This window comes from Zosterops lateralis, assembly GCF_965231275.1.
Source record: "Zosterops lateralis genome assembly, chromosome: 23".
In the NCBI taxonomy this organism is placed as follows: Eukaryota; Metazoa; Chordata; class Aves; order Passeriformes; family Zosteropidae; genus Zosterops; species Zosterops lateralis.
Window position 1 is genome coordinate 6,459,505 of NC_139783.1, and position 10,324 is coordinate 6,469,828.

The window sequence follows — 10,324 nt, forward strand, 5'->3', positions numbered from 1 at the left end:
GCACTGGGACCGAGAGCGACACCAAAACTGGCACCAGAACTGGTACTGGGGCCAAGACTGAGACCAAGACACTGGAACCGGCACCAGGACCGGTTCAGAACGGGGACCCGCACTGGCACCAGGAGCGCTCCAGAACTGCGGCCAGAACCGAGACCGGGAGCATTCCAGGACCGAGACCAAGACAGGCACCGGAACCAGCACCGAGACTGACATGGCTCCAGGACCGAGACTGGGATTGGCACTGGGAGCGCTCCAGGACCAAGATCGGCACTGCCTCCAGTACTGGAATCGCTTGGAGACCAAGACTGAGATCAAGACTGAGACCGGAACTGAAAACAGACCCGACACCGGGACTCAGACTGGCAGCGCTCCAGGACCAAGACTGAGACTGGAACCGGCACCACTCCAGGATAGAGGTTGGTACCAGGACGAGAATGAGCACCGAGAGCACTCCGGGACTGCCCTGAGACTGAGTCTGGGACTGAGATCAGCACCAAGAGTGCTCTAGGCCTGCAACTGAGACCGGGGCCAGAACTGGGATGGGGATTGGATCTGGAATCACTCAGGGATTGGCTCCAGGATTGCTCCGGGACCACTTCGTTTGCTGCGGGGAGTTCTGGCTGCACTCCCGGGGGGGACTGGGAGGGACCGTCGGGTTTGGGAGGGGGGAGGAGGGACGGTAAGGAACTCGGAGGGAGCCCTGGGAATGGTGGGAACACCTCGGTTTACATCGTTCCAGAGCAGCTATCCCAGTCCACATTATCCCAGTTTGTATGATCCAGTCTGGATGCTACTGATCCAGATGGTCCCAGTCTGTGCAGGCCCAGTCTGTAGGATCCCAGTCCATGTGGTCCCAGCCCGCACGATCCCAGTCTGGGTGGTCCTGTATGGCCCACACTCCAAGGCTCTGGAATTCCACTTCCCAGACAGGAAAAGATCTTCCTGCCCTTCAAGGCAAAGCTCTGGAGAAGGGGCCCAAAGCAAAGGGCAGCAAGATCCTACAGTCACATTTCACTGCCAGCCCCCAGAACTCCATCCATGCCTGTTGGAGCTCCTGCAGTGGGAATTCAGTCAGGGCAGGGTCTTTGGTGGGAGCTGCCCTGGCTCACGGGAGACACTGAGAGACAAACAGAGCAGGCAGAGAGAGGCAGGAGAGAAAGGAGGACACAAAGACAATCAGCTGAGAAGGTGGCACTCTGAAAACAGAATGGCAACTGACTGGAAATGAGTGGGTGTCCTGGGTTGCAGTGTAGGATGTACACAAAGTATTTATTCTATCACCATCTTCATAAACTGTTGAAACCAGGTGGGCTAGTGTTTTTCCAAGCCCCCCTGCATCTTCTGCTAATGGCCTTTGGGGTGTCTTCTGCTAATGACCTTTGGGGTGTCTTCTGCTAATGGCCCATTAACGCCTGGCCCATGACTCACAGGTAACTCCCTCCAGGGGTTATCTCTGTTTAATGGGCCATCAAGGACCCACTTCACACTCCTCATCCTATTGTGAGATGCTCTGCCCAGGGGGAGGAGCCAAGCATTCTCACCTGGATATAAGCTGGTATGTGGGACAGTGCAAGGGCACTTACCCACTGGATTCCCAGAGGACCAGAGCTCCCAGACTTTTCTACAGGATCACTGCTTCAGGAAGAGCACTTCACCTGGACTGCTTCCACCATCCTGCTCAGGTTGTATTCTGACTCTGTCAGTGATCTTTTGTGTTATTGCATTTATTTTATTTTATTTTTATCTTTTAACCTTTTTCTTATTAAATTATATCTCTGACTTGGAGCCTCTCATTCGTTTTGCTTTCAAACCACAACAGTGGGGCAAGAATCAAGAACTCTCCAAGTTTTATTTACTATCAAACCACATCTCACCCAGCCAGTCCCACACAATCCCCATCCCAATGCCTCAAATTTGGATCTCACTTCTCCCAATCTCTTTGCAACTCCAGCTCACCCTGGGCACTGTGGAATCGAGTAAGTTTGGCATGCGATTGAATTTCTCTTAGGTGGGAACAAGTACACTTGAGGTGGGATTGAGCCCTTTTGGGATGACTGAGTTGTTTTCACTAGGATTGCAGTGGTTTTGAGGAGACAGATCAATCCCTCTTGCCTTTTGGAGTGCAAAGAGATGGAGAAGCAAAAAGAATTAAGGCAAAACCAAAAGGATAACTGGCAAGGTGACTTCCCAACATGGATCACAGGGAATGTGGGTCACCAGGGCTCAGCTTAAATGGGACCCCCAGTGGGGGCTGGAGCTGGAGCAGCACACAAAGCTCTTCACACACTGGAGGCACTTGCAGGGCTTCCCTTACCAGTGCCTCCATTGTGTTTGGTCAACTCCGAGCTCCTGGAGAAGCTCTTCCCATACTGGGGACACTTGTAGGGCCTCTCCCCAGTGTGGATCTTTTGGTGCAAGCTAAGGCTGGACAACTCAAAATGGCCTCTCTCACGAGCTTCTGCCATGGGGATTTGTCCTCCCTGGTCTCCATGCTCAGCTCCTTGACTAGGGGAGAAAGGACAAGGAGAGGATGGGATTTGCTTCCATGACAGAGGAAAAGGGAAGGAGATCTGCTGGAAGTCCCAGAAGGCTGAAAAACTCCCCCTCTTCTGTCTCCCCACTGATGGACACTGGGAGTGACTGGGCTCACACTGGGAACAGCCACTGCCGGCATCATGACCCCTGAACCTCTTCCCTGGCCATCCTGCCCCTCCACCCCCAGCACTCCCCGCTGGGGCTCTGCCATCACCAGTGTTATAAATGGGTAGAATAGAAAGGTACTATACCTTTATTAAAGGAGGGGTTTCAAAGGATGGCCTACATCACCACTGCTTTCCCTTGTCCACCACCGAGGAGGAGCAATCAGCCTTTCTACTCTCGTTGCTGCAGAGCTGCTGCACAGCCAAGAATTCACCCTCACAGGTAAAATTCGCTTTATGTGTACCAGCCTGGGTGGGTCACTCTTTTGCTGCACCCTCCAGGTTAGGGCAAGGTGGAAAGTGCAGCATTGGGATTCACTGGAGTGGTTACGAACAGTCTTTATGTGATAGTTTTTGCGGTTCTTGTCAGTTTTGTCCAAGCTCGTTGTCTGGTGGGGTAATTTGATTTATTAAAAAACTATGGATATTGATCTAATACCAATATCCAACTATGACGGACAAAGACTCTCTAACAGTTTAAAGTTAGAAATTGTATGTTTATTACGACGCCGGGCAGCGTGCGGGATCGCTCCCAAAAACACACGCGCAATTTACAGATCATCACAGGGTCTTTTATCTACAGGAGTATTGAATACACAAACTACAAATGCATATTCATAACTCTGGTACCTCCCATTCCCCGCTTTGTATGGAAATTAGCCCAAAAAGCCATCAAGCATGCGTAGTTTGTTCTTTAAAATGGGTCGGTGGTCTTTTTTATAGGGTGGGGTCCCAAAATGATGAAGTAAGATGGGTCTTCCTCCCTTGACTTTTTAACCTTTAGTGTTCGTGACAGCTAAATCCTGTTTTTTCCAGGACTGTTTGATTTATGATTGTATTGTGTTCATGGGGTCTATTGATTATTCAGGATGCAAAAGCCTAGTTTGACAGCTTCCCTGATTTATCAGTTCCTTCTAAGATTTATCAGTTCCTTCAGTCTGGCTTCTGTTAGCAAAGGGAAGTCCTAGCTACATTATCTCAGCACTATCTATTTTGACTACAATTTTTAATTTTTCTAAATCAATGCCTCAAATTGATGTTGATGGCAGTCATTTTCTGGAGTATTGCACTATGGGATTCTTTAGTTTCATATCAGGCAGCACTCGTAGTTGAGTGATGGACAGATAGCAGCATGGGCGGAGAGTAGACGGAGTCGGGGTTCTGATGGACGGGGTGTGGAGCAACATGGCGGGGAGTGGATGAGGAGGCGTGGCAGAGCAGCGGAAGTGGAGAGCAGTGGTGCCGGGGAGCAGTAGCGGCTTGACTGGTTGGGCCAGGTAAGTGGGGTTTCAGGGTAGGGGATACAGAGCAGATGGAAACATCCTTACACTATTACAACTCTTAAACTGATTACAACTTTATAACTAGTGACCTTTAACTTTATAACTTTAACAACTCGGAGTTGCTGGAACCTCGTTTCTTACACTGGGACACCCCAAAAACACCTCCTGGGGAGCCCCTGATGTCCTCCTGAGGGGCATCTGTGGCTCAGCTTTGGAGCTCTGCAAGCTCCAAACATCACCCCACAAAAAAAAATCCCCAAACCCAGGGACCCTGCCGGGATATTTGGGGCGAGCTCCCCCTCCCCGGGCACCTGCCGGATTGGGGGCCGTCCGGGGGTCTGCGAGTTCAGGCAGCGCTGGAGCCGCCCAATTCCTCCACTCATCTTCTCCTCCCGCTCCTGCTGCCGCTCCACTTCTTTCTCCTTCCCTCCTCCTCCTCCCCCGTTCCCGAACCCATCGCAGCCCGCGGGAGGAGCGGGGATGGAGCCGGGACAGGTTGAAACACAGAGAGGGTTGGGAGATGTCAGGAGTGGGATCACTGGGAGTGACTTGGCTGTACTGGGATCATACTGGGATCACACTGGGAGTGAGTAGGATCAGCGCAAGGTCTCCAGCACTGGGGCTGGGGGGGTCCTGGCACCCCCTTTGGGCACAGGGAGAGCTGGGAAGGAGGTTCAGGGGCTCAGAGTCAAGGAAAGGGGGTGCAGGGACTGGGAGAGGTGGGATGGGGTGTCCAGGGAATCCTGTGCCCAGCAAAGGGGGTGCCAGGGCACCTCAGTGTGAGGAAAGGAAGAGCTGGGGGGTGGGAAATGCAGGAATGGGGGCCCAGGGGTCCCAGGGTGAAGGAAAAGGGTGGCTCTGGGGGCTGGGAGAGGCAGGGTGGCTGGGAAAAGGTTTAACTTGTGCTGAATAAAGGGGTGCAGGGGGATCTCAGTACTGGGCAAAGGGGTAAAAGGGCACCTCAGTTCCTGGGAATGGGGGGGGTCAGGGGGGCTCTCAGGGTCAAGGAAATGAGGGGCAGGGACTTGGAGATGTAAAAGGGAGTTCCAGGTGGTCCTTGAGCCCAGGAAAGGGGAGTCCAGGGTTTCCCAAAACAGGAGGGTAACAGGGTGGGGACACCCGGGATGTTCAGGAAGGGGCAGTTCAGGGAGTCTCTGTTTTTGCAGAAAGGTGGGGCTGGGGGATGGAAAAGGCAGGAATGGGGGTCCAAGGCATTCCAGGGCGTCCCAGGGTCAAGCACATGGGAAGTCTGGAGGCTGGGAGACATGGCATGGGCGGGAAAAGGGGAGCGGGGGGTCCTGCTGTCCAGAAATAGGGGATTCAGGGGGGGGGTCCCTGTGTAAGATAAGGGGAACAGGGGGAGGTCCCGGTGCCGGAAATGGCAGTTCAGGGTCCCGGTGCCGCGGGTCCCACTGCCCCCTCAGCCCCCCAGGAGCGCCCCAAGCCCCAGCGCTGGAGCCTCGCGCTGCTCCTACTCACTCCCAGTGTGATCCCAGTATAACTCAGTCACTCAGGAGCTGCTCTCAATATGATCCCAGTTCAGCCTAGTCACTCCCAGTGACCCCACTCCTGCCATCCCCCAACCCACTCTGCGTTCCGACCTGTCCCGGCTCCATCCCCGCTCCTCCCGCGGGCTGCGATGGGTTCGGGAACGGGGGAGGAGGAGGAGGGAGGGAGGAAGAGGCGGAGCGGCCGCAGGAGCAGGAGGAGAAGATGAGCGGAAGAACGGGGCGGCTCCAGCGCTGCCTGAACTCGCAGACCCCCGGACGGCCCCCAATCCGGCAGGTGCCCGGGGAGGGGGAGCTCGCCCCAAATATCCCGGGGGAGGGGGTCCCTGGGTTTGGGTTTTTTTGGGGGGGATGTTGGAACTCGCAGGGCTCCAAAGCTGAGCCACAGATGCCCCTCGGGGGGACATCGGGGACTCCCCGGGCGGTGTTTTTGGGGGTTCCCAATGGCGGCAGACCCCGGCGGGGATCGCTGAGGCTGAGAGGGCGGGATGGCCGGGAAAGGGGTTCAGGGGTCGCGGTGCCGGCAGTGGCTGCTCCCAGTATCAGCCCAGTCCCTCCCAGTATCCGTAGGTGGGCAGACAGAACACGGGGGAGCTTTTCGGGTTCCCGGCACTCCCAGCAGCCCGGGGAGGGCGGGCACCGAGCGGACGGGGGATCTCCTTCCCCTTCCCTGTGGCACGGAGGCAAATCCCATCCTCTCCTTGTCCTTCCTGCCGCAGACAAGGAGCCGAGCATGGAGAGCAGGGAGGACAAATCCCCGCGGCAGAAGCTGCTGGGAGAGGCCGTTCTGAGCGGCTCCACGGCGCAGGAACGCAACGGGGAGGAAAAGGGCCGGAGATCGGTGAGGAGGAGGGGCTGCAAAGGCAGAGGGCGAGGATGTGAGGAGGAAAGAGCCGGCCAGGGCCGGGAAGGCGGCCGGAGATGGAGGCAGAGCTCAGAGCTGGTGGTCCATGAGCAGCTTTGTGATGGGGAGAAGCCCCACAAGTGCTTGGAGTGTGGAAGGTCCTTCAGCTGGCAGTGCCACCTGATCTGTCACCAGAGGACACACACAGGAGAACGGCCCTGCCAGTGTGGGGAATGTGGGAAGAGCTTCAAGGAGAACTCTGCCCTTACTGTCCAGCAAAAGATCCACACTGGTGAGAGGCCCTACCAGTGTGATCATGGCAGGAAGAGGTTTCAGACCAGCTCCAGTCTCCTCGTGCACCAGCGCACACACATAGAGGAGAGGCCTTTCCTCTGCAATGACTGTGGGAAGGGCTTCAATCAAAATTGCCAACTTGTCATCCACTGGCACATCCACACTGGGGAGAGGCCCCACAAGTGTGGGGAACGTGGTGAAGCATTGATTTAGAAGAATTAAGGACGTTAGTTAAAATAGAAATTGCTGAGGTAAAGTAGCTAAGCTTCCCTTTTGTTAACAGAAGCCGGATTGAAGGAACTGATAAATCATGGGAGCTGTCAAACTATCAGTAGACTCCAAGAATACAATGCAATCATAAATCAAACAGTCCCGGAAAAACAGGATTCCATTGTCACATAACACTAAAGGTTAAAAAGTCAGAGCTGAGGAAGACAATCTTTCTTCATCATTTTGGGACCCCACCCCATAAAAAAGACCACCGACCTGCTGTGGTTTTCCCGGTGTTGCTGGCTCCGGCCAGCCCTGGCACCACCGCAACTTGGGGGTCTTTGATTCAGTGAAACAGAGCCACTGCTAAGGCGCAGATGAAATGAGAGACGGGACCCTCCGATGAAACAGCAACTAAGGTTTTATTCCAACCCCAGGGCCGAGGCTCCAAGTTTGAGAGATGGAGAGCAGGAGAGACGGAGAGACCTTGAGTGCCTGAAGGGTTCAGTTTTTAAAGGGGGAAAAAGAACACGTGGGACAGCAGAACATGGGGACCAATGATAGGAATTCAGGGTACATAATTTAACTTGTAGGAGGGGGAAACCCTGGCTCCAACCAATCACCCAGGACTCTTTTTAGAAGTTTCCAGACACTGGGAGAGGTCTCTGGTTGACTGGCAGGAGCAGGTGCCATGTAAACAACAAGATTGAATGGGTAACTGCCATTTGGTCCTAAGAATAGGAAGAATAAGGGGTAACAAGGCATGAACTATTCAACATTAACACATAACATATCAGCAAAGGATAACCATCAGTGCTCATCAACCCACCGCCACACCGACCCATTTCAAAGAACAAACTACACATGCTTAATGGCTTTTTGGCTAATTACCATACGAAGCAGGGAATGGGATGTACCAGAGTTATGAATATGCATTTGTGTTTTGAGTATTCAATACTCCTGTACATAAAAAGAACCCTGTGATCATTTGTAAATTGCGCGTGTGTATTTGGGAGTGATCCCCGATCCTGCACGCTGCCCGGTGTCATAATAAACATACACTTTCTAACTTTAAACTGTTAAAGAGTCTTTGTCTGTCATAGTTGGATATTGGTATTAGATCAATATCCATATTTTTTAAATCAATCAGTGGGATGAATTTTAACTGCTGCTCTACTCTGATCTCCCACCAGAGGATCCACACCGGAGAATGGAGTGTGGGAATGTGGGAAGGGCTTCAGAGAGAGGAAACACCTGATCCAGCACCAGAACATCCACACTGGGGAAAGGCCGTACAAATGTGGGAAGGGCTTCAGTTGCCATTCCCACCTTGTTGTCCACCAAAAGATCCACACTGGGGAGAGGCCCTACAGGTGTTCTCAGTGTGGGAAGGGGTTTCTGACCAGCACCCAGCTCCTTGTACACCAGCAGATTCACACAGAGGAGATGCCCTTCCACTGTCCTGATTGTGGGAAAGGATTTGAGCACAACTCCACCCTCATCATCCACTGGCACATCCACACCGGGGAGAGGTCCTTCAACTGTCCCCAGTGTGGGAAGAGCTTCTCACAGAGCTCTCACTTGACCCTACACCAAGAAAAGCGCCATCAGGAAAGCCCTGTGAGTCTCCCCAGTGCAGGAAAAGCTTTGTGCACTGCTCCAACTCCAACTCCCACTGGAGGAGCCCTGTTGGGCAGAGCCCTAGTGATCCAGGTTGGGAGGACACCCGGCTGGTTATCTTCTTGATTTGGCTTTAATTTACTTCTGATTCATCTTGATCCCTTATAAACAGCCAAACGGGGTTGAAATGAAAGAAATTGATCAGACATGTCCAACATCTCACCATTTCACAGGTATTTGAGGCAGAATTTGGGATTTGGGGCCATATTCTGGAGGATTTGTGTGTTCTTGGGGGATTCTGGGTAGCGTTCTCCCTCTCTTTGCACTCCAAAAGGCAAGAGGGATCAGTCTGTAACCCCAAAACCACTCCAATCCCACTGAGAACAACTCAATCTTACCCCAAAAGGGCTCAATCACACCTCAAAGTGACTTGTTCTCACCTAAGAAAAACTCAGTCCCCTGCCAAACTTACCTGATTCCACAGCTGCGACTGTGAGATGGGGCTGGAAGGAGATTGGGAGAAGTGGGATCCAAATTTGGAGTGCTGGGATGGGGATTGTGTGTGGCTGGGTGGGTGGGATGTATTTTGATAGAAAATCAAACTTGGAGAGTTGTTGATTCCTGTCCCATTCATTTCCAGCCAGTTGCAGTTCTGTTTTCAGAGTGCCACCTTCTCAGCTGATTGTCTTTGTGTCCTCCTTTCTCTCCTGCCTCTCTCTCTGCTCTGTTTGTCTCTCAGTGTCTCCCGTGAGCCAGGGCAGCTCCCACCCAAGACCCTGCCCTGACTGAATTCCCACTGCAGGAGCTCCAACAGGCATGGATGGAGTTCTGGGGGCTGGCAGTGAAATGTGACTGTAGGATCTTGCTGCCCTTGGCTTTGGGCCCCTTCTCCAGAGCTTTGCCTTCAAGGGCAGGAAGATCTTTTCCTGTCTGGGAACTGGAATTCCATGAAGAGCCTTGGAGTGTGTGCCTTGCAGGACGATCTAGAGTGGGATCGTGCGGACTGGCATCACATGGACTGGGATTTCACAGGCTCGGACCATCTGGATCAGAACCGTAGAGACTGGGATCATACAGACCGGGATCATCTGGACCGGGATGGCTGCGGCGGAACGATGCGAACCGAGGCGGTCCCGCCCGGCCCAGGGGAACCTCCCAGTCCCTCTCGGGGGCGCGGCCAAAACTGCCCGGAGCGAACGCCCCGGTCGCGGAGCGATTCTGGGTCCGATCCCCGTCTGTATTTCGAGGTCGATCTCAGTCTCGGTCTTGGAGCGGTGCCCGTGCCGTTTTTGGTCCCGGAGTGCTCCCAGTGCCAATCCCAGTCTCGGTCCTGGAGCAGTGCCAGTCTCGGTGCTGGTTCCGGTGCCGGGCTCGGTCTCAGTCCCGGAGCGCTCCCGGTCTCGGTTCTTGCCGCAGTCCTGGAGCAGTACTGGTGCCGGTGCCGATTCCGAAGCGCTCCCGGTTCCGGTGCCAGTGTCGGTCTTGGCCTCAGTTTTGGTCCCGGCGCCAGTTCTGGCGCCGGTTTGGGTCTCGGTCCCAGTGCTGGGCCCGGAGCTGTGCCGCTGTCGGTTGTGGTGTCGTTCTCAGTCTTGGTGCTGGTGGTGGTTCTGGTGCTGATCTTGGTGCTGGTATCCCGGAGATTTTAGGTTCTTTTGGGTGATTTTAAGCCATACCGGGCCCTTTTAGGACCGCGCGTCCCCTTGGCCGCGCCCTTTTCCCCTCACAGTTTCCGCCCTTTCTCTGACCCCGCCTCATTTCATTCGTTCCCCGCCCTTTCATTGGCCCCGCCTCTTTTCCTTTGAGCCTCGCCCATCTGCTGGCGCGTTCTCTCCAGCGCATGCGCAGATTGCTCAGAAGTGGCTCTCC

General features: G+C 54.0%; 1 pseudogene across 1 annotated transcript in view; it reads right to left on the reverse strand.

Moving 5' to 3' along the window:
• LOC310918360 (olfactory receptor 14J1-like) overlaps positions 1-10,324 on the reverse strand; it is a 537,521-nt pseudogene that overhangs the window by 341,884 nt on the left and 185,313 nt on the right. The gene's annotated exons all lie outside the window — the stretch shown is intronic.